Here is a 21378-nt window from a genome sequence, read left to right on the forward strand (position 1 = left end):
CTCTGTAGGGGAGCATGCCACTGCCTCACAGCAAGGAAATAAGAAGCAGGGCTATGGCAGCCCACAAACTGATCTTCTTTTATCATAGTTTAGTCAATTATAATCACAGCAGCTTTTCTGTGTTTCCTATTCTTTAATTTCCAACCAGTAAAAGGGCCCCCATGGCTGAGGTACAAGGTCTTTGACCCTCACACCCTGTTAACACTGTAGCACAAACTTCAGAAGCACCACTGAACATCTTGTTCTTCCACCACCACCAAAGCAGTAATGGTGTCATTCTCACATGCATCACCAGCTAAGGTTAAGTGTTATCTCTTTTTAATGGCTCATGCACGTTTTATCCAGGACTCACCTCTGGTGTCGGGGGATGAACTAACTACTCACTTGTATCTCCAATGTGTGTAAATTAGCATTTATGTGATGTAATTCCCCATCTGCACACACATTAAAGAGATATGTATTTCAAAGTTACTCTTCCAGGACATATATTGATTCACACCACACAAAGTCATCACCTGTCAGGGCAAAAGATTTGATTTACACATGACCCCGTGGCACACAGGGAGAGGTCAAGGCACCATAAGCTATGATCCTGCCTGAAACTTCTGTGGATCTGGAGGAATGACACTGACCACTTCCTACAAACCCTGCGCCCATAGCTGGTAGTCAGGGAGGGGTGCACTCAAGGTCACAGCAACACATCCCTTTCAGGGCAATCCTTGATATTGCCTTGAGGGAAATGTCCTTTTGCTCCTCCATCTAAGCAGTCTACCCCTTTTTGAAAGACAAGAAACGTCTTGCATTTTGCCTTTCTAACACTGCAACAAAAGTTTCTGTATAGGTGAGTTAACACACGTCCCCTCCGAGTAGGGGGGCTTAATAGTCCTCTCCTGACATCTTTAATAAGCAGCCTGATAGCTTATGTAGCGTCCAGTCACTTTTTTGCTACAAGCTGGGTAAAAGCTAGTGGAAGATGATGGGCGTAACAGTTCATCCTTTCATTCAGAATAAATTCAGAGAAGCCATTAAGGTTCTTTATGAAGCCAGATGTTTGAAACAATAATGATCTCCACCCCAAACATAACTACGTGCCATCTCCCAAAACAAAGACACATGTAGACAGAGAGGTTTCACAGGCAATTATATTGCGAGGGTTTGTGCATGACAGAAACAGCAAGACCAGAAAAGCTGAGGAAGAAGACAAAAAAAAGGATCTTGTCACTATTGTGACAAAACAGGGAAGAATAAGTATCTGGGTGAGCAGGGGCTGGGGCAGAGAGACCTGACCCTATGTGTAAAGAGATTATCTTCTGTCAGATTCCCCATGGGTTCAAGGGAGCAGTTCCTCATGCATTCTTTGTCATAATACAAGATTTCACTCAGACCACCTGATTGCCTCATCCATCTCTTCTAGCAAAAGAGCGGCAGTACCCCGAACTTTCGTTAGCTTCTCAGGTCAGATATGCATAACACCTGACCTACAGGACTTTTAGAGTCTGTGCTCACACACATCATCAAATGAGTGAATTTAACTCAGATTGTATTTTGAGCATGGGGGGATGTTTTAACAACTACACAAGCTGTGTGAACTTCCACTGTCTACCCAGCCCTGCACACATAGTTTAGTGGGAAAATTACCTGGCCCTGGAGGACACTGATGCCCAACATGGAAACTTGTTAAGTGTTTAGTGATACCAGTTAATTTGCAGTCACAGTAACATTTTGCATTTGCTGCTAAAAGAACAGTACACACCTAACGGCTCCTCGGGTGGAATGGCCGTATTCCCCAGCCGGTAATAAGCCAAGGGTTACCCTTTATTTAACAGATATCCAGAATGATCACATACATGATTTTAAGGGGGAAATGTGAAGGAAAGGGGAGAAAGAGGAACTGACCTTTTGTAACCATAAACTGCATACTCTTCATCAATTCATTGCTATAATATGCAGTACTTTTTTTTAGACATTGGATAGATGCATTGCAACTTAAAAGTCTTCATATGACTGGTTTTATTCTTTCTATTCTCACAGCTCAAATAAGTGCAGTCTTAAGAAAGCAGAGCTTTGGACCACTTGTACTGATAAAATGAAGAGTACAATCAAGCTTTTGAATGAGCCATGCATATCAACTGCTGACAACTCTTCCCTTTGTCTCACTGTAGTAGACCAGCCAGCTTGCAAAACAGCTCATCTTTAGCAGCCTCAAAGCATCATGTCTTTCCCAGCTCCTCTTTCCCAGCTCCTCTCCTGTTACCAGCACCTCCTCCCCATGCTGTGCCTCTCTGCATCCCCTTCACTTTCTCCACACAACACCTAAGAAGAGACAGAAGACTGCTCTTCTCCATTGATCACGACAGCAGTGTTCTCAATCTGTGACTCAAACCAGGAATAAACCTAAAACCCTTTGCAGCTTTCCTCAACCCTCAACTAAAGCCTCCCCTTCCCAAACACTGTTTCCTCCTGCACCCTGCACTTGTCTCTGTGCACCTCCTCATTCCACTCACTGGCTCCCTTCCCCAGCTTCCCCAGATGCAGTGGGTTAAAAAGGAAGTATAAGATGTTGCCTGCAATCGATTTTAAGTCTCTTCCTTGTGCTGCCCCTGGAGGCACAAGTTGGCCAGCCCAGCTGTGGCACTGAGTGCAGCCAGTTCTCCCTCACGCACAGCCTTCCCTCGGCAAGCTGTGACAGATCACAGATGGACAAATGCACACATACAGTCATATTTATTTCTCTGCATTCTCTGCAGTTTCCTTACAGTATGAGGTCTAGCAGAAGAAAACATCTGCTTTGTTTGTATTTTAAAGAAATGGCTTCCTCTGCAGACCTGGAAACATGACAGCAATGGACCTCTGTGGGAGAAGCAGAGAGTGAAATGGCTGAGAGCAGCAGAAGTGTTCAAGCAAAATGAAAATACATCCAGAACACCCTACATATTCTAAAACCTGGTGAATGGAGCTAAAGGAAATCAAGTGCCTGATAATTCTGAAGAGATGAGGCCTGAAAAATGGGTGGAATAACATAGAATTGCTTTTCAAAACACTAATTGACAACGGGTAAAGTAGTGTTGCACTTGCTCTGTGAAGACTGTGATATCTGTAACTGCATGGGGTAGTTCTCTAATGAAAGTCTGTACTCTGTAGGAACTGATGTTGCTACCATAAAATGTTAGCATGACAATCCATCATGTCCCAGAACAGTCCAAGACTGGGTTTTCTGGAAGCAAATCAAGTCAAGGATTAATACTGGCTCTTATATTGACATCATACCTAGCTTTACAAGTTCCTAATTGTTCTTATTTATTCCTGAAATAAGGCAAGATCATAGGAATTTGTGATGCTCAATGTGTGGCACAATGGGATGTACACATCCTTTCAGTGCAAACAGTGACATCTCCAAATAATAATGAACAAGTAAATTATTTCATGTAGAGGTGTCATCTTAAAAAGGAGATCTCATGGACGGATCCTGCTGGACACTCACAGGTCACTAATGTGACTAATGTGATGCATTTTATTCAGCAATTTGCCCAAAGACTCTGAAGAACCTTAAGAGCTTATAAAAGGAAACAGATTTTAAGCCTCGTTATGTAGCAACTCTAGTCATCTCACTTTACCCCTTAGATTCTACTATTTTAGAGAGAAAAAATTAGAGACACTTTTGGGGGAGGGACAGCAGAAATAACAATTTGCAAGTCTTCTTGCTGAAATGTATTTAAATCACAAACACTGACATTTTACTGAAATTGCACTTTTCCAGTAGAGGGAATGTAGAAGAAAGGAGGGCTGACCCTTCCTGTCTTGGATGATAAATATTAAATCTAGTTGTACTCTAATAATTTACATAAATTGAAGCAACAAACAGAAAAGGGCTGGTTGAACCTAAAAGAACTGGAACATTTCTCAGTGCTCTGGGAGCCCTGTCTCATTTCACTGTGGCTCAGTGTCCCTGGCTATATTTCCTATATTTCTGAAGATGAAACACTAAAGCTATTCAGCATTTTGCTACAGTTGCAGAAGAACATGGGAAAGAGGAAAGTGAAATTACAGGAACAGAGACTGCCTTTTGTTATTACACTTAAGTTCTACTGTCACGCACTTCAATTTTAAAGAGTAGTATTTGCAGCTAAAAGGAAAACTCACTCCAGCACTTACAACCAATCAGAAATAATGAGAAAAAAACATCTGGGAGGAAATACACAATCTTTATCAGAAGTGGAATTGACATCCTTAAATACAAACAGGGAAGACAGGTAGCTGACCCCTTAAATAAATGGTCACAAACCTTTCATTTGTTGGGAACAGTAATGACTGCCTGAATATAAATTAACTCTATTGCATGAAACTGATTTTCACATTTACCACTGCCTGAAAATAAAAAGAGAACTTGTCCTTAGAGTGTTTATCTATGAAGAAACTTCTCTATGAATAACCACACAGAAAGATTCTAATTTTTAAGGCAAAAGACCCAGTGAGATGTGGAGCCATCGTATTCCCACAGCAGTAATTTACCACAGGACACATAAGAGGGTCAGTATGTCCCTCAGGATTGGTCTCTGAATTAGGGCACATAACATCCTGACATCTTCTCCTGAGTGGTTCCCAGGAAACTGGAGCATGGGAATATATAAGATTGCTGGGGAGGCAGCCAGTATGGGAGTATCAGTTTGGTGTCCTCAGCTATGGACTGGAGGGACTGGAATAGCAGTGGGTGGTTGGCAGGGTGAAGGAGTAAGTGGTTACTCTGTCACTATCCAAACTCTTCATTATCATTCTACATTCACAGCTCCTGCCTTCTATGAACACCAATCTTATTTATGACACATCATACAGCCCCTGCAGTAAGTGAGAAACTCCAGCCCTCAGTGTTTCAAGAAAAACTGCCTTGCACTGCATTAGCATGCAAAATGAATGAGGCGGGAGACCAGCTCCAGCAGCTCCCCAAAATAACATGCGACAATCTAATTAAACTTTATTGTAACTATACAAGCGAAGAAACGGAATTAAGGCTGGGTAGGCAAGCTCAATTTTGTCATTTCCTTAGCCTTTGAGTGTTTGCAATTTGATAGTCTTGTCATGTAGGGTTTCTAATAGAATTTTGTGCATTTTTAGAAAATAAATTAAATTATGAACTTCTACATGGTTCAGCTTCTGCTAGGCCAGCAAACTAGACCAAGGCAAAAACTTATGCAATCAACTGGGCAAATTCACTGCTTCCTTCTATGCTGGCTTTTAAATTGTCACTGTATAGCAGAGAAGCTCACCTTTCTTCATCCATGCTTTATTGGTCAAAGAGAGAGGGAGATATTTTCTTTCTAAAGGAAGAAGCTAGAGATGAGAGCTTGGAAGCAGCATAGATTGGTACCTGGAGAGCAGAGTCTGAATTCACAAAAAACTGGTGATTACCAGCCAGTAACACTCCAGGGCACAAAAAGAAGAAGAGGCAAAAGATACTGCATAACCAAACACCATCCCCACATCTATAAGAACTGTTAAAATTACACAATTGGAAGTATTGTTTTTTAAGAGATCTTTGTTCTTGTACCTATCTCAGCTTACAATTTCCAATTAAAAAATTGTTTCTGGGCTTGATATCAAATGTTTAAAATTGCAGCCAAAAACATAAGCAACTCAAAATAACCCCCTTAGAATGGAAACTCTTGTACAACCTTCATACTGCTATGCCTGGAGTACACTGCCAATAAGATGCCTAAAAAGAGGGAGAGAAACTCAGGGTGGGAGTGAAGGAAAGAGGAATTAGACTGAAAAGGAATGAAAGGGAATCCCACGAGGAGCCAGCAGAAAAGCTCCAGACATTCTGGCAGTTCTAAGAGTTTGTTCCAGGTGGCAAAATAGACGCTCACTCGAGGGGGACTTTTGATGAAAAAAGACTGGGGACTTCAGGGCACGGGTCTTAGGAGACCTGCAGTAACTCTGAATCTCTGCTGTATTGTCTGCCATGGCATATGATTAGCTTCCTGTGCTGTAGCGCATTGTAAGGCACTTTATAAAGCAATGAATTACACAGCTGAAGTGGAGTAACCACATGCAAGCAAATACGAAAACCATTATGCTCTCAGCAACATCCCACACACAGCCACGAACATTTGCATTAGTGCCAATTAATCTGAGGTGGTACAAACTCAGCCAGGCATAGGATTTGTTCTTTGGTGTGAAGGAGGAAGGGAGGGGAGAAAAATATCCTTTTGTCTTCAGAGAGGAAACATCTGTAGGAGTTTTCAAGGGCTCCGGTGACTTTGTTGAGCATGGAGCGGGGGAGCGTGCTATTGAGTGCTTTGATCTCACCAGCAGGTGACACTGCAGCAAGTGGGAGCAGCTATAAAAAGTTTGAAGCATTCTAGGGACAACTCACACAACCGGCTCACAAATGTGTTTAACGCGTGTGACTCACAGTTGCCGAGAAGTGGGAACATGCAGCACGGGCTGGCCTTTTGGTTTCAGCTTCTCGTTGTGTTATTAATGGCTTCCTTTTTCCCCTCACTGCCCCCGACCACTGCTCTCAAATACTGGGGTGAAGCAGAGTCAGGAAGGACGATGAATCTTTTAACCCTGCCGCATGTGGAAATGCATATGACTAAAGCACAGCCAGGGATAACTGTTCCAACAGCCCTACCTCTCGCTGAAGTCAGCAGGAAAGCCATATCCTTTACCGTCACCGCTAGCAGAGAAGCCTAACAAGCACTAAAGGGGTATTGTGCTTTTCCAGGTCCACATTTTAACCAGCCACCCTGCAAAAGAAAATGATGATGGCATTTGGGAAACATGAATTTTCCTATGATGCATTAACACAGAAGAAAGCAGATGAAATACTTGAGAATTGACAACATATTTTACCTCTTGTACCTCTCTGTTCTGGCTGGAGCTACCAGCTGGCCCTATGTAACCCTTGGTTCCAAGACCTGTGTTATTAGGTCAGGAAGATCAACCTACTCCTACATGATGCTCCAGTTCCATAAAGTAAAATCTTCCTGCAGTTAGACATCCTAGGCACAAAAATTCACAAGTGCTAACTTATGAAGCAAGGCTTGCGCTGCAGATTCTGGTGAGGGCCATGGCTATCGTATCCCACTAAGGGCAGAGTGAAGGTTGCTTACTTTGTCACTCAGCAGTTTATCAGGTGTAAAGGGGATATAGGCAGAGCTGTTCAGCTTGTTCAGCTCCCCGTGTAATGTATTAAATTTGTAAATGGGTTAATGAACTGATGTACCACTTTCTAGACTATTTGCATGAAGCCGTCAGTCATATTGCCCAGTGAAGACATCCTACTCCAAAGAGCAGTAAGAAATTGTTCCCAAATCCTTGCTGCTGCACATAGGGAAAGCCAAGAGTCCTCCTGAGAGTCTTCAGAGAGTCTGCACACTATTTGCAAGGTATGATGTGAGGCTGCAGGGCACTGGCAGGCATAGGCGGGTACCCACATAGGGTTTAATGCCAGAAGCATTTGTAACAGCTTGCACTGTCAGTCCTGCCAATGCATGGCTGCTCTGCTCCAGGTGTGTTCTGTACAGAGAGAGTGGATACCTGGTGCTGGCACCTGGCACAGTGCAGCTGAAGTGAGTATCTGTTGTCTGCTTGAAGTGCATGTGAATGTGCTAATAACCAGCTGGAACGTGTCAGCCAGTGACAGAGGTGCCAACACCAGGGTGCTGGGCAAGATGCACAGTCACAGATGATTCCAAATGGCTCCACAAAAGGTTGACAGAAACACAAGAATTCAATGCTCAAAAAGTGTTTCTAAGCGCTTCTACTTCAGCAAGCAAACCAAAGGACATTAATAGCCCTTCCATAATATTTTGCACACATGTTTAGGAATGTGGGGGGATTTTTTTTTTTTACTATTATCTGAACTAGAATGCTGTAGAGCATTATAATTGTTTTTGGAGAGACAGAAGCAGTTTTAAACCTAATCATTTAAACGGTATACATTTACAGCACTACACCCCCTCCTGTGTCCACTGCAAGTGCCTTACAATCACACCTTCCCATTGATGCAGTTACACAGTCAGGGCAAAATTAGAAGGATGAACAAACTCAGAGCTGACTTTGCAATGAAAGCAAACACCTAGCAAAATCCTCTTGAGAACCCACATTTATTTTGACTGGGGCCCCTTGGAGACATTATTTGGGATGACCATAGGTATAAAAAATACATCTAAAGTGTGACTCTTCTATGGCAGGTGTTGACTAGAAGATCACTGATGAATTCAGACTCTTTAACTTCCACTGCTCAGATGTACCTTGCAATTTCTAATATGTGCACTGGAGTAGACAGATGAGGCTATATTTACATTTATGTACATTAAACTATCAGCATCACAAAACCGCAGTGGAGATTGCCTACCTTTCAAGACCGAGAGAGAAAGAAAGGGGCAAACTGCAAAAGGGCCAAGCATTTTTTTCTCTTCATCACTCCCACTTCCTACATGAAAGATTCACTGGCAAAATTTGCTCTGAAGTTGTGGTTTTTTGAAACAACACTCTCTAGTCACATAAGCAACACTTTATTTTCCAAGTGTAGTTATTTAGTTTCTTCACATTTAAATTTTCATGTCACTTCTCTTCCTCTCTGTAGTTTTTGCTTTTTTAAACAGTGTGAACACATTCTGTAATTATTGCTGACAGCCCAATGTTTAATGGTGTTGAGTGTCTTTTATGGCACAGTCAGACATTCGTTTAGGAGACAGCTGTCTCTGCTTAAAAAGTTGCAGCCCCTTAACTCTTTATCTCTGCCCCCACGACTCAGACACGGCAGCTGCCCGTACCTGCAAACACTTGAAGCAAAGCCTGTTTCCCTCCACCCTGCAGCAGCCTGAAAGAGCCCACGGATTCGGTTACTGCACCTCAGCAGAGGGGAGCAGGAGCAAATAGCTGATCAAGCAGTAACTTGTTAAACCACCACAGCTGTTTCCCAAGCAAACATCCGACCGTAGCCTCGGAGCCAGCGCGGCGCACGCGGTGCTGGAAGGGGAGAGCTTTCCGAAGCCGGGAGATGCTGTGGGAACCATCCCACTCTCCACCCCTGCCCCAGCTGAAAGCCAACCGCTGTGCTGTGACCGCGGCTGCTCTGCAGGCTCGCCCGCTCGTCTCCCAGCCTCCTCCCAGCCCTCACTCCTTTTTTCCTGCTAGTCCCAGAAGTACCATCGCGTACTGAAAGCGCGGCTGAACTTTCCTAGCCGCTTTCATCTGCCGTTCCCCGGGAACACGGCTGATATGGCATGATTCCCAGCTGTTTTCATAGAAGACTGGCCCGGGCAGGCACGGCTTTAGATAGCCTGGGTGTGACTGACTACCTGGTACACAAGTCAGGAGGTGATTTGGTTGGCGCCAGTCCCAAGCAGTGTGAAGTAACACAAAACTCATCTATCACCATGCAGCGCTTACCAGGTGAACCTTCACGAAGAGAACTTGCCTGACCTGATAATACAGTATTACCCCCAATAATTATGTAATTCAATACTGGTGCCGATTACCCACCGGGGAAGGGAAAGGGGGGAGGGCAACTTCAGCCATCTGTGTTTGTTTGCCTGAATGTTCCCATAAAAATGTTCTCAGCGTACATCGTGCTCACACGCGGCAGCCTTGAAAGGGCGTTGGGGCACCATTCTGTGGGGCAGTGCTGTGCCACTCCGTGTGATGTCAAACTACACTGCTGACACTGCCAAATTACTGTGTCTTGGATTTTTGAACTATAGCAAAAGAAGAAGAGTGTGTGAGAAACACAGTCCCCTCCTTTGCTGAACAGAAAAAGCCTAATCCCTTGCTGCAGTCTTTTATATTGCAACAAAAGCAACTAATACATTTTTGTGTTATCTGTACCCTTGCTCTGCACTTCAGTGAAGTTAGTTTAGAGCAATTAGTGACTTTCCTGTGCTGTCTGAAATAGCAGGCACTTTCTAGTGCTCTTTCAGCTTACTTACCAGAATTACTTTTTTAAAATTAATTCCTCCATTGTATCAGCACAGTAGAAGATGGGCCTAATACTTTCATCATTTGTAAGTCAGCATATGATTTTATACAATTTACACAATGCTTTAAGAAATGAAAGCATACCTGCTGACACTGTTCTATGCAAATGATTCACAAGATTTTCCTGTACCATGACGGCCAAAAGAGGACCACCTGATCATCTTATCCAGTCTCACCTACCATACAAGTGTGGCTTGAGTAGAACAAGTCTTGACCTAAACAACTAATGACACCACATCCACCTTCCTCAACGCTGAAAAGGCATTTCTTCCACCCAGCCTTTGGGAGTGGGGAGAGCTCAGGAGACACGTTTTCCACCCCAGAAATGCTTTGTGCATGATCATGCAACAGATTCCCCATATCCTTTCACCTTCATCACTCTTTCCTCCAACCTCGATCTGGGAAGTGTTAAACCCAGAAGTATTCTAAATAGGTCTTTTTGACTCAATACTGGTAAAAATTTAACAGAAAAAAAAAATTGAAAAATTAAAAAAAAAAAAAAATCAGCTTTTAAGAAACCGCTCCTAAAATACAGAGGTATGAAATTATGCTAGTCTATTCTCATCTGGTTTTGAATCCTCCCAGAGGGTTGTGTGGTGGAGATGACATTTTCCTTTTAAATCTGCCAGATTTTTCCATTAAATTCTATATAAGTTTTTCATCAATTTGCTACAGCTAGACCCAAACTGCACAGCTTTCTCCCTTCCAGAAGAGGAAACTAATACTTTCATTTAATCAAACTGCTGAGGGAGATGCTATGAAGTCCTCTTAAGTATGATAAAAAACCCCAGTAACATATGCATTTACAACTGATATTCCATTGTGAGAATTAACATTTGGAAATAAGATGATTTTAGAAATAAAATCCAGCAAGTAGAACTCTGCCACGAATCATCTTGAAAAACCTGACACCATGAATTGCTCAGGGCAAGGACCCCATGCTTCCACCATAGCAATTTTGTAGGTAGCATGTGGTGAATATTAGTACTGCTCTCAGCTGTGCCTGAGCATTTAGGAGTATTATCACAATAAAAATCACCAGAACCATCACAGACCTTTCTAAAAGCCATGGGTTTCACAAAGGAGAAGCTAAAAAGCTCCATGGGTATTCAGTTTATTCAGCAGAACAGCTAATAACTGATCCCGCAGTCCTTATTCAGGAAAGAATCGTATTCCTAAGGGGAATTCAAGTGAGCTCCATTAGCTCAAATGCTCTTCACCAAATAACCAGTAGCCCCAGAAGACTGGAGACAGATAAAAATTTTCCTTCACAAACCTAGCTGCCAAGTGGAGTCAGCTGAAAATTTTCAAAAGGAATTTCTACAAGGGCTTAAAATCAAAGGTATTTTTGTCTGAGTAGGAAAGCAAAATCAGATCTCTAACAAGGCAAAGAGGCATAGCAACTTTTAAACAGTATTCCCCCCACCTTTTTGTCTAAAAATCTCAGTGTTGTTCAAACCATTGTGCTTCTTTCTGCTGTATGGGACCGACAGAAACTGTTTTGCTGGTCTTGGTGTCTGGTCCACACCAGAAGCAAATAGGTTATAGACTATGTTACATATGTTTCTTACTGTGTTATATACAAAATATTCCTGCAGTATATGGAAAGATGACAGCAACAGTGTTGCAGGGCATTTAGGTTCATTAGTATGGTCAGCAAACAGGGAAAAGGCAGCTGGAGTTCAGACATGAATGAAGTTGGTGTGGTTAAAGCAGCACATTTCCTGCCTTGCTGCTGTACCCATTCCTTCCTTTCCCAGTCATGCAAGCACTTTGCTGATTTCTTTGACACTGACTGAAAAGGTAAAGCAGTCTTTCCCAGAAAGTTGCAGGGTTTAGCCATAAAGCTGTTTTTCAGAGACTAAATTAACTATATTTTTTCCCAGTACATCATCTTCGATGTGCAAATTAGCAGCAAACAGTTATGCAGGCCAGTCAGAGATGGAAAGAATTCTCCAGACCTTACAAGGGTGTCAAGTGCAGTTCACAGAGAGCAAAATTAATGCCACTAGAGATGGCCAAAGTTCACCTATGAGCAATTCTCTGAGGGGTGATTGCTTCTTCCATTTTGCTTTTACAAGGAATAAGGTGCATAGGTAAAATAAGATCACAAAGTGGCTGAGATGTTTTTAAAAGTGTGGACAAAGAAGGCAATTTAAAATCTTTTCTGAGGCGTGTATAAACACAAGTGCATTTCAGATGTTGTTAATATGCTTAGGTGCTTAGGGAAAGCAATCTTATATGAAAGATAACCTTTTAATAGATTACTTTATTACAGCAGCACTCAGCTTCACCACTACACTCAGGGTTGAGTTGGCCTCCCATGTTTTCTACAGGTTTATAACTTAGCTGTAAAAAATCATTTGAATTGAATATTCATGCCAGCTAATAAAATTTCCATAATAATTTTCAAAAGTAAGAAACTGGTTAATCTTTTACAGATACAAATATCTACTGGCTAAGGAATTAAAGGAGGGTTTTAAAGGTCAGGGGGGGGGTTATGTTTGCTTGTTGGGGGGTTTTTATTCCTTTTTACAGTCATTTAACTTCATAACCATTTCTCTGTAAGAAATGTATTTGGCAAATGATTAGCATATATTGATTAGTTATTACACATGATAATGTTATTGCAGAGAATTTTTTTTAACTTAATGAAAGCTTGCATTAGACAACAGATTGCAAAGGCTCCAAAGGAACCATTAATAAAAGCCTTTTAAAAAAAATTAAGTTAATTTAGTGCTTATGAAAACAAAAGATCGGTGGAGTTGGCCAGAGCCAGAGATGCACAGACTTCCTGTAAAGCTTTGCCAATATGTTATGGCCCTGAACTAAGACTTTCTTACTATTTCAGCCATGAATCCTCCTTTTGTTCAGCACAAACTTCATGGCACACTCGGGACATAAGACAAAGGGTTTCTAGAATTGCATTCCCCGGCTGGGCACCAACATGGTGCACCTTAACTGTGCAGTAGTCCTGCATGATGCCAGTGACCAACTCACGTGACCACAATTTGGCTCTTAGCTGTTAGCTGTGACTTCAGCTAGAGCTCAAGGCCAACTTCCCAGGACAGTTTGGCAAGCGTGCATGCACTACATCATGTGGATTCGCAGTGGCACAGTTGTGATACTTGATGACTCAGTTCTGCAGAAAATCCTGCTCACCTCCCTCTCCCAAACAATCTGTGGCTTAAAATTAAGTTGGGCTGCTGGCACAGGTAAAGTAAGCAAAATTTTGTTCTCAAGTTCTCTACTTTCTGATGACATTGTCTTCTGTACTGTATGAAGGAAACAAAACCCTTGGGACTTTTATTGGCGCTCTTTAAAGTGCTTTAGGTTTTTATATTCTCTTTTCTATTTGCTCTGTGCATCAAGTATTTTAAAAAATGAGTCCCTGATGATGATTTTTTTGCACCTGTGTTTTGAACGGTTTTGTGAAGACCACCAAAATACTACCACTTAAACACTGGCTCCTGAACATACACATGCTTTCACTGAGATAATATCTTAAGTTTCCAGAAAGACAGCAGCATTGCTCACCTTCATTCAAGTAAATTGATGGTCATCTGCTTGATGACAATAGTGCAGGGACCTCTATGTTGCATGTCTACGTCCTGAGTGTTCCACATGATCTGTCTCTCTGAATTTTCTCCACTTCCAAAGTAAGGATGAGAGTAATGTTTCTCTTCCTTCCAGAGCCATTGCCATCACTGGTGCTGCAGAATACTCTTGTGTGGTGCTCAGACACAACAGATACCTGGCACACATATAAGCATTTTACATAGATATTTTTACCCAGCAACTTTTTGGCCAAGGAAACATATGGTAGGTGCATCCCTGCAGAGCTTGTCTTTTCAGCTCCTAGCAAGTGTCCAAAAGAATCACTGCTGAGTAACTTCTTGGCTTCTTTACCTCAAGAAAAGTATGCGCCCATGTGTCAATATACAGACCTACCATACAGGAGGTCACATTAAGTTTTTTAACATGGATCATTGCTGGCACTGTAGAGTTTTCATATGAGTAGTGCAATATGTTATATGGTACTCCAAAGGATCCATTACATTCCACCAGTAGAATTTCACTTTTTACACAAAGGTTTGGCATGATTAATGATCTGTTACGGTCTATTGATTAAATATTACCTGCAACAGAATTGCTTAAATACATATTTACAAGATAAACTAGAACAGCTCACAGTCATTACAGTCTTTGTGATAATTAATAGGAATGTTATGTAAATACACATTTAAGTGATTTATATAATAGGGCTCCAAATAAGCTGTTATAATCTATCATGCTGTAATGAATTAGCTCCTTTACTGTAGGTAGGTATCTGACCTCTACTGGAGTATGAAAGACCTGCTTATATGTCTCACTGCTCTTGCCTACTTTCAACAGAAAACCATGCCTGAAAAAGCTGCTACTGGAGAACAAAAAGAGAAAAAAAAAGTGCATTAAATATGGAGGTAATAGTAACATGGGCCTTAAAAAGCTCTATAGTCAGGTTGGCTACAAAATGAATGAACACCTCCTTGACTGCCTCACCTGCACTATCAGCAGGCGCAGGAAGGCTTCAGGAAAGATTAAGCTGCCAGGCAAAGAGTATGCTGCATATGGAGAGGCTGCCTCTCCCTTAGGTGCCTTCTCTCCCCTACTCCGGAGCATGGCATTCACATGGCAGCAGAGACACAAGAGTGGACTTGATCTAAATTGTCTGAGAAGTGTGAGGACCATCTAACTGGACTGGGCATGGGAACAGACCTGGACCCAAAACCCAAGAGGGAAATTGCTAGTGTGTCATGAGGCACAGCTGAGCTGCAGTCCTGATGCTCATAATGCCGAAGCAACATGTAGTCTGCACCCTTGTTCCCTAGCGCCTAATCCAGACAAAGGTATCTCACAGAGTTCTTCTCAGGATGGGCAGGAGAGAAACCGTCTTTGGACAGTCACTAAACACAAAGGTTTTCAGACCTGCTCCCCAAATAAAGAAATCTGAGGAAATCATTACACATCACAGAATAGATGCTGGAATTAATTTTTAACTATATGACTTGCCTTCAATTTGTAATTGTTACAGCTAACTTTCATGCTCTAGATTTTCAACATGACAGAAAAAAGTTACTTCTGCTAGTTTTGGAGTGTACACTTCAGTTTGGGAACAGCTTAACATGCAATGATTTGATTAAAATGGGCTTTCAGTTACACTCATGGCTTCTTAACAAGCTATTTTTCTTTGCTTTGTTCAGAAAAAAGAATAAAATTAAAGTCTATTCCAAGATTTCATATTGTTAGTTTTAATGCTTTCCCCTTCAAAGTGTTTCTCCTCCAACACACATTCCAGACAAAGCAGTCAAGCTTCCTCTGACCTCACAGAGTGTAGAGAGAGAGACTTGATTCAGCTATTACTTACCTTGATGAAGTTATCTTTCATATGTTATTCAACTTAACAGGCAGTGACTGGAACAAAATCATGAACATTATTTGCTAATGGAAATTGGACTTGGAGGGCCCCTAGATGTTCTATGCAGCTACAGGTCTCACAGGCACAGGGGATGTAGCACAAGCATGTTTTGGCATAGTAGAGGCACTCCTTCATTCCCCAAGACAGTGAACCGAGGCAGTTCACCTGCATGGCAGTCTGGAAAGAGACCCACACGTCTTTGGGTGGGCGACAGAGCCCTGGAGACATTTCTGCCTAGTGAGAAGGACACATGACTACATGCACCCACCAGCCATGGCCCACACTGTGCTGTGGATTTGGGGGCACAGAAGATTCCTGCTCTTGTTTCAGGTCTCCAGATGCAGCTCTTGGAGCAGCTTCAACAGGATGAGGGTGGTCATCCACACAGCCACGTCTGAACTCATCTAAGCTAACCCTAGTGGGGGCAGGTTTGAGCCCTCAGCCGGTAGGCAGTCATTAATGAAATCCATTAAACTGTCAACATTTAGGGAACACTGTTTTACAAAACCACTTAAACATACCATGCAACAGACAGCTGAATTAGGCCTGTCTGCCTGTGTGGAGTCAGAAAGAGCCATGTTACTCTTCAGGGGATTGAAAACTACTTTGCAGAGTAGAGCCCTGATTTTTTCATTTTATTTTTAGCGATTATTCAAATATACCTAAAACGGACAAGTGTATCTTAATTTCCTTCAGAGAAAAAAATTAAAATCCTGATATCAAAGACAACCACTACCATTCAAACAAGAACAAAAACCCAAGCCACTGATACCAAATGGACTTTGAAGAGGTAATTTGAAAGCAGAGGAGAGACACCAGCAAACAGGGCAAATGTCTGTGTGCCATGGGTGCTCCACAGCAGGGTGTTTAAAGATGCTCAGAAAGAGGTCAGAGCCTATTGCAGGTAATAGACTGCAATGTAGCCAGCAGAGCTGAGCTCAAAGAAAAGAGGATCCCAGGCCCCCGAGGCCACTGGCAGCTGCTCTCTGTGTGTGTGTGTGTGTATGTGCCACAGACTGACAGAAATGACAAACCGAGTCGTCAGAGAGAGGCCAGAGCAGCTCGAGTCACTCTGTAAGAAGCCCCGCAGGGTGAGCGGCGGTGCGCTATTACCAGCATGGGCTGCTAAAGGAGCAACCCAGCCACCTCCTGCTTGCTGGAGGTGAGGGATTGCAACTTGACCGCTAGGTCATATTCAGTAGGAGATTCGAGGTGTGAGAGACGATTTTGAGTGTGAAGGGAAAAAAAAGTGAAAGGAGCACTCACTGTCTTTCCATTTTCTGCCCAGCAATACAACAGATATAACAGAGCCACTGTCTGAATATATTAAAAGAAGTTGGTTTCACAAGGGCTGCCTCTCTTGTGGTCCATCTACTACTGGAAAAGACATGGGGTGCTTTCAAGGAGCTTCCAATAACTCCAGGAACATTTTGGAAAATATGCTGTATTTGGATAGATCTTTTCTTCTTACACTGTCCTGCTTCTGTCACTTCTCATTCATATAAACCTATATACACAAGAAAGATGTTTATGATTAATCTCATTACTGCTTATTCCTTGACATGGAGCAATAGTTTCCCACCCTGCCCAAACTGGATTAGACGAGTTTCATTTTCCTGGGAGGTTTTGGATTTGAGTTAAGAGACACAGAGGTGACTATTTAGACAAAGAAGAGATGTGATATAGAAAACACAAGACAAACTCCAGCAGAGTCCTCATCCCCCATTAAATGTGTCCTGACTAAGAATTACAAGGAAACATGGTCTCCTGTGATCAGGAATGCTTGGTTTTCTGCAGTGAAGTTGTCACGAGTGGCCATTTGGTGACACACAGGCAAAAGCACTGGCCACGACATGATGGTTTTGACTCCACAGGAGAATGACAGCCATCAGCTAGCAACAAATGGTGGCCTAAGAGAAGAAAGGGTTTTATAGTCACTCTCAGTCTCAAGAAGCATTCAGTCCTACAAGCCATCCCTTCTGTGACATCACTGTCAGTTCCCTGGCAATGAACAGTGATGTCGTAAGACAAGCATTAAAACAGCAGATACATATAAAAGAAACAGTCAGAACAGGTAAACATTGAAATAAACCCACAACCAATTTTCATGCAAATTTCCCTAGTTATAACAAATGTAGGAAGAGGAAAGCAGAAAAATAAATTATACATCCGTAGAATTGGTTCTAAATAGAATGTTTTTCAAAGCTCACCCAGAGACATCACTGACTCTTTAATGTCTGCTTTTCCACTAATTTATATCCTGTCAATTTACAAGCTATTTCAAACACCAATTCTATTTAATAAAAATACAAAGTACAATGGGGAATTTATGTAAACAGGGTTGGCAAAATACCTTTGTAGAATATTTTGGAAGGAGTCATGAAATTAATGAATTAATAAATTGACATTTTAATAATTGGGTGTAGCTGGAACATAGCCTAACCAAAACCCTAGGCCTGACACTTTAATAACATATAAATACAGGTAGAAGTGAACTTTACTGGAGTAAAACAGTTTCAAGTCAACTCTCTGGTGGAAGCTTCCTAGACCATTAAAAGAAATCTGTTACAACATTACTTGTAGTTATTGTTATTATTCAACATTAGTATCATAAACAAAATACTTTTCACTCAAAAATCATTAACATTTAACAAAAAGAATGCATCATTATTCTTAGGGCATGAGTGTAGGATTATGGTCTAATTTTTGAAAAGACTCTACTAATTGAAAATGTCTTATCAAAGTTAATGTTTAAAGCTAAAATGACCTAACTGGTCACAAGGCTTCTTGGAGTACAATAGAGAAAGAAGGAAAATTAGATTTTCCCCATGATGGATGAGTTTAGGAAAGCCCCAGGGGAATTACTGCCTGATGTTTTTCAAAAGATTTGCTTTTTGATTTCATGATGGTGGACAAAGGAAGGCTATTCACAGAACCTGCTTCCACTCCCTGCCTGGTTAAGCTGCCCACAAGACTACAGTGCCCCATTCTTTGGGTTCCCAAACTGAGATTCTTGTGCCGGATTGAAGTCAGCCCCAGCTGACTTAAGCCAGCAGACATTTCAAAGAATCCCTTCCACAAATATATCATGACCACACATAATGTTCTGGAGATACTAAATTGACAAAAAAACAACACTTTCAGGTTATGGAGGTCAAAGGTACATTAAAATACACAAATGGGTATATTATAAGCATTTTTAGGAGGTATTAAAATAAACTCCAAACTTGTTGGACATTGAAACCAACTGATCATCACTTTTAGAAAGAATTACTAGTAATTCACCAGACCTTTAGCAACTTTGTATGTGTAGAGTCTTAATTTAAGCTGAAGTTTATGCAGCTTCAAATTTTAAAAAATGAACACCATAAATTATCTTCCCAGCTCCATATTTAATAAGTAATAGGTCTCGTTTTCCAGATTGCTGAATAGTCTGTAATTCTCTTCACCTCACTGGGCGCCATTGTAGACTCAGCATTTTCCAAAGAAGGCTAATTACTTAGTTGTCCAAACACGATATAAAAAAACTAACTCACAGGTCACTACTACAAAAGTAACTGTCTTGCACAAAAGTGGCCAAATCCTGGCTCTTCACAGGAGAAGGGAAACAAGAATGCTAGATCTCCACAGGCAACAAGTATGATCTAGGGTATCATCAAGACACAGGAGCTGAGTTGCCAAATAAATAATCTGTTTTTACTGAGTTCTGAATTGTCACAACCAGACTACTCCTTGCAACCAAAGTAACAGTCCAAAAGCTACTTGAGGTGTCTCCATTCTGTCACTGCCTCCCAGCTCGGCACACTCAACAAGGAAGTGCAAGCACCCTGAAGGGCTGCTCTTCTCAAAGGGAACAGAAATGGGACATGACTTCACTCCCTCCCACATCAGCTGGTGCTGCTCACCCCATCGCACCTGTAAGCTGCCTTTCTCCTTCAGAGACAAAATACTTTCAGATATAACCTCTGCTACGCATTTGTATATGTCACTGATATTAAGAGGAAAAATTTGTATCCTAAGCAGAAAATAAGCACTTCCAAGGGAGACTTTTCATAGCAACATTCTTGAAAACCATGAAAGGACTGAAGAAGTCAAGTCTTAGAGTCTTTCAGGTTACTCTAAAAGAGCTCAAATCTAACACATCAAAATAATAGACAGGTTTCCAGTAAAGTTCAGTAGGCTGAGCTGATTTTAAAAAACATTCACTTCCTTCAGTACCTGAATCAGAGTCCAGCTTATTCTGAGAGATGATACCTATTGCCCAAAGAATTCAGCATGTTAACTGCTTTGCAAGATTTTCCAGGAATATAGTTTCCCTCCTTTATACTACCATTACATCTGGCTGCTACCATTACTCCAGGTAATTTCTGGAGGAGGGAAATTCCTTAAAAGAACAGAAAGACTTTTTTTTTTCCCTCCAAATGCAGTCCCACTAATAATGGTAGTTGTGTCTAATATGGCCTGTCTGCCCAGACAGCACTAAAAAAAAATACAAAACATGTTTAGTTGGTGAGGGATACCCACTCTGCATTTGCAGGTCGGGAGAGTTGAAACTGAATTAAATAAATTATCACCTTATATTGTTTTGCCTTACACCTAAAGTGTCTGCTGCATAAGGAAGTTCTGAAAATTCGTATTAAAGCTAAAGAGTGAGTTTTTAAGCACCCTTTAAAGTGATAGCCCTTGTTTAGAGTCTTAAGAAAAACTAGGTACAGCAGAGTTCCAGATGCTTTTCACAGACACAGATATTTTGTTTCCTCATTTAGTGTCTATTTTAGCACTGGAAGGACTGATTAAAGAGAAACAGTACACTTCTAGCAACAATTTCCATGATATCCAGTTTCCTTTCAATATCTGAAACAGTGTGGATCGCTTAGTCTGCACTGTTACTCTCTCCCATGGTATCTCAGAAGGCACAAAAGGAGTGCACAGAACAGAGCAGCTCAAGTAACTGAGATTTTAGATACCTGTCAAAGTGGGGTTCGGCTGACTGAGACTGCTCAGGGTTATCGACAGCTGGCAAACTGCATGGCAAGCTTTTCATAGAGATGCCCAGAAGATGAGTGAGCCAGCGCTGCACAAGTCAAGTTCCACCTGCACTTATCTATTTGCCCGTAAACACATAAACTCTGCCTCTACGACCAGGTCTCAGTGCCATCCACAGTTATCCAAAATCAACTATCATGTATAACACAGACAGATACTCTTCTATAAACATTGGTTTACACGTAAGCATTAATTTATTCTCCATTTTGTCTGTCTTTGTCTCCTATTTTTATTAAAGTTAACCATGGTAGCTTTACAGCAGTTTAAACTAATGGTTAACCAGACAGATGAAATCTCACTAAATACTATTTTTAGACTGACTCATTGAGACATGAACTTCAGTGAAAATACAGAGCCTTGAAGAGCACAAAGAAATGCCTTTCAGCCTAACCCTAATGATGGGAAGCCTTCCTTCCATGCTTTTCTGCCACTAGACCCATATTTACTTTGTAAAGTTGACAAGGGATGACCAAGTATTAATATAAAATCTCAGAAATTAGGTCATCTGTGTCCAAAGTCATGAAGTAAACTTTGCCCTTCATATTGAAAAAACTAGCAGCAGGCTCTGTATTCAGACCCAGACAACTGGATTAGCTAGATGCATTGAGCAGACAAGTACTAACTCAGTGTGATTATGCCTTCATCTGTTTTCCCCTGTTTTAACTACTTGAAGTTATCCTTTTTTTCCTTCTTTGTGAGAGGTAACTACTCCAAGGACATTTGAAGCCTGATTTATTACAGCTGTCCTGGCTTCAGTGTAAATAAGAAGGAAGTCAGATTTTTGGTTACTTGAGCATTCACAAAAATTTTGGCTATTTGAAGAAGGCTGCCCATGAATTACTAGAGTAGGACTGACATAATAAACTTCCTCATGACTATAACTTCATATT

General features: G+C 41.5%; 3 long non-coding RNA genes across 3 annotated transcripts in view; 1 reads left to right on the forward strand and 2 right to left on the reverse strand.

The window, feature by feature from the left end:
• Nucleotides 1-21378, reverse strand: part of LOC137470883 (uncharacterized) — a 70936-nt gene that overhangs the window by 38121 nt on the left and 11437 nt on the right. The gene's annotated exons all lie outside the window — the stretch shown is intronic.
• LOC137470881 (uncharacterized) lies at nucleotides 12239-14380 on the reverse strand. The gene is made up of 2 exons (XR_010997289.1): nucleotides 13522-14380; nucleotides 12239-12333 (listed from the first exon to the last, which is right to left on the reverse strand). It is a non-coding gene; the product is annotated as an uncharacterized lncRNA (long non-coding RNA).
• On the forward strand, nucleotides 15366-15934 carry LOC137470882 (uncharacterized). Its single transcript, XR_010997290.1, has 2 exons — nucleotides 15366-15679; nucleotides 15773-15934. It is a non-coding gene; the product is annotated as an uncharacterized lncRNA (long non-coding RNA).

Source organism: Anomalospiza imberbis, chromosome 3 (assembly GCF_031753505.1).
Source record: "Anomalospiza imberbis isolate Cuckoo-Finch-1a 21T00152 chromosome 3, ASM3175350v1, whole genome shotgun sequence".
NCBI lineage: Eukaryota > Metazoa > Chordata > Aves > Passeriformes > Viduidae > Anomalospiza > Anomalospiza imberbis.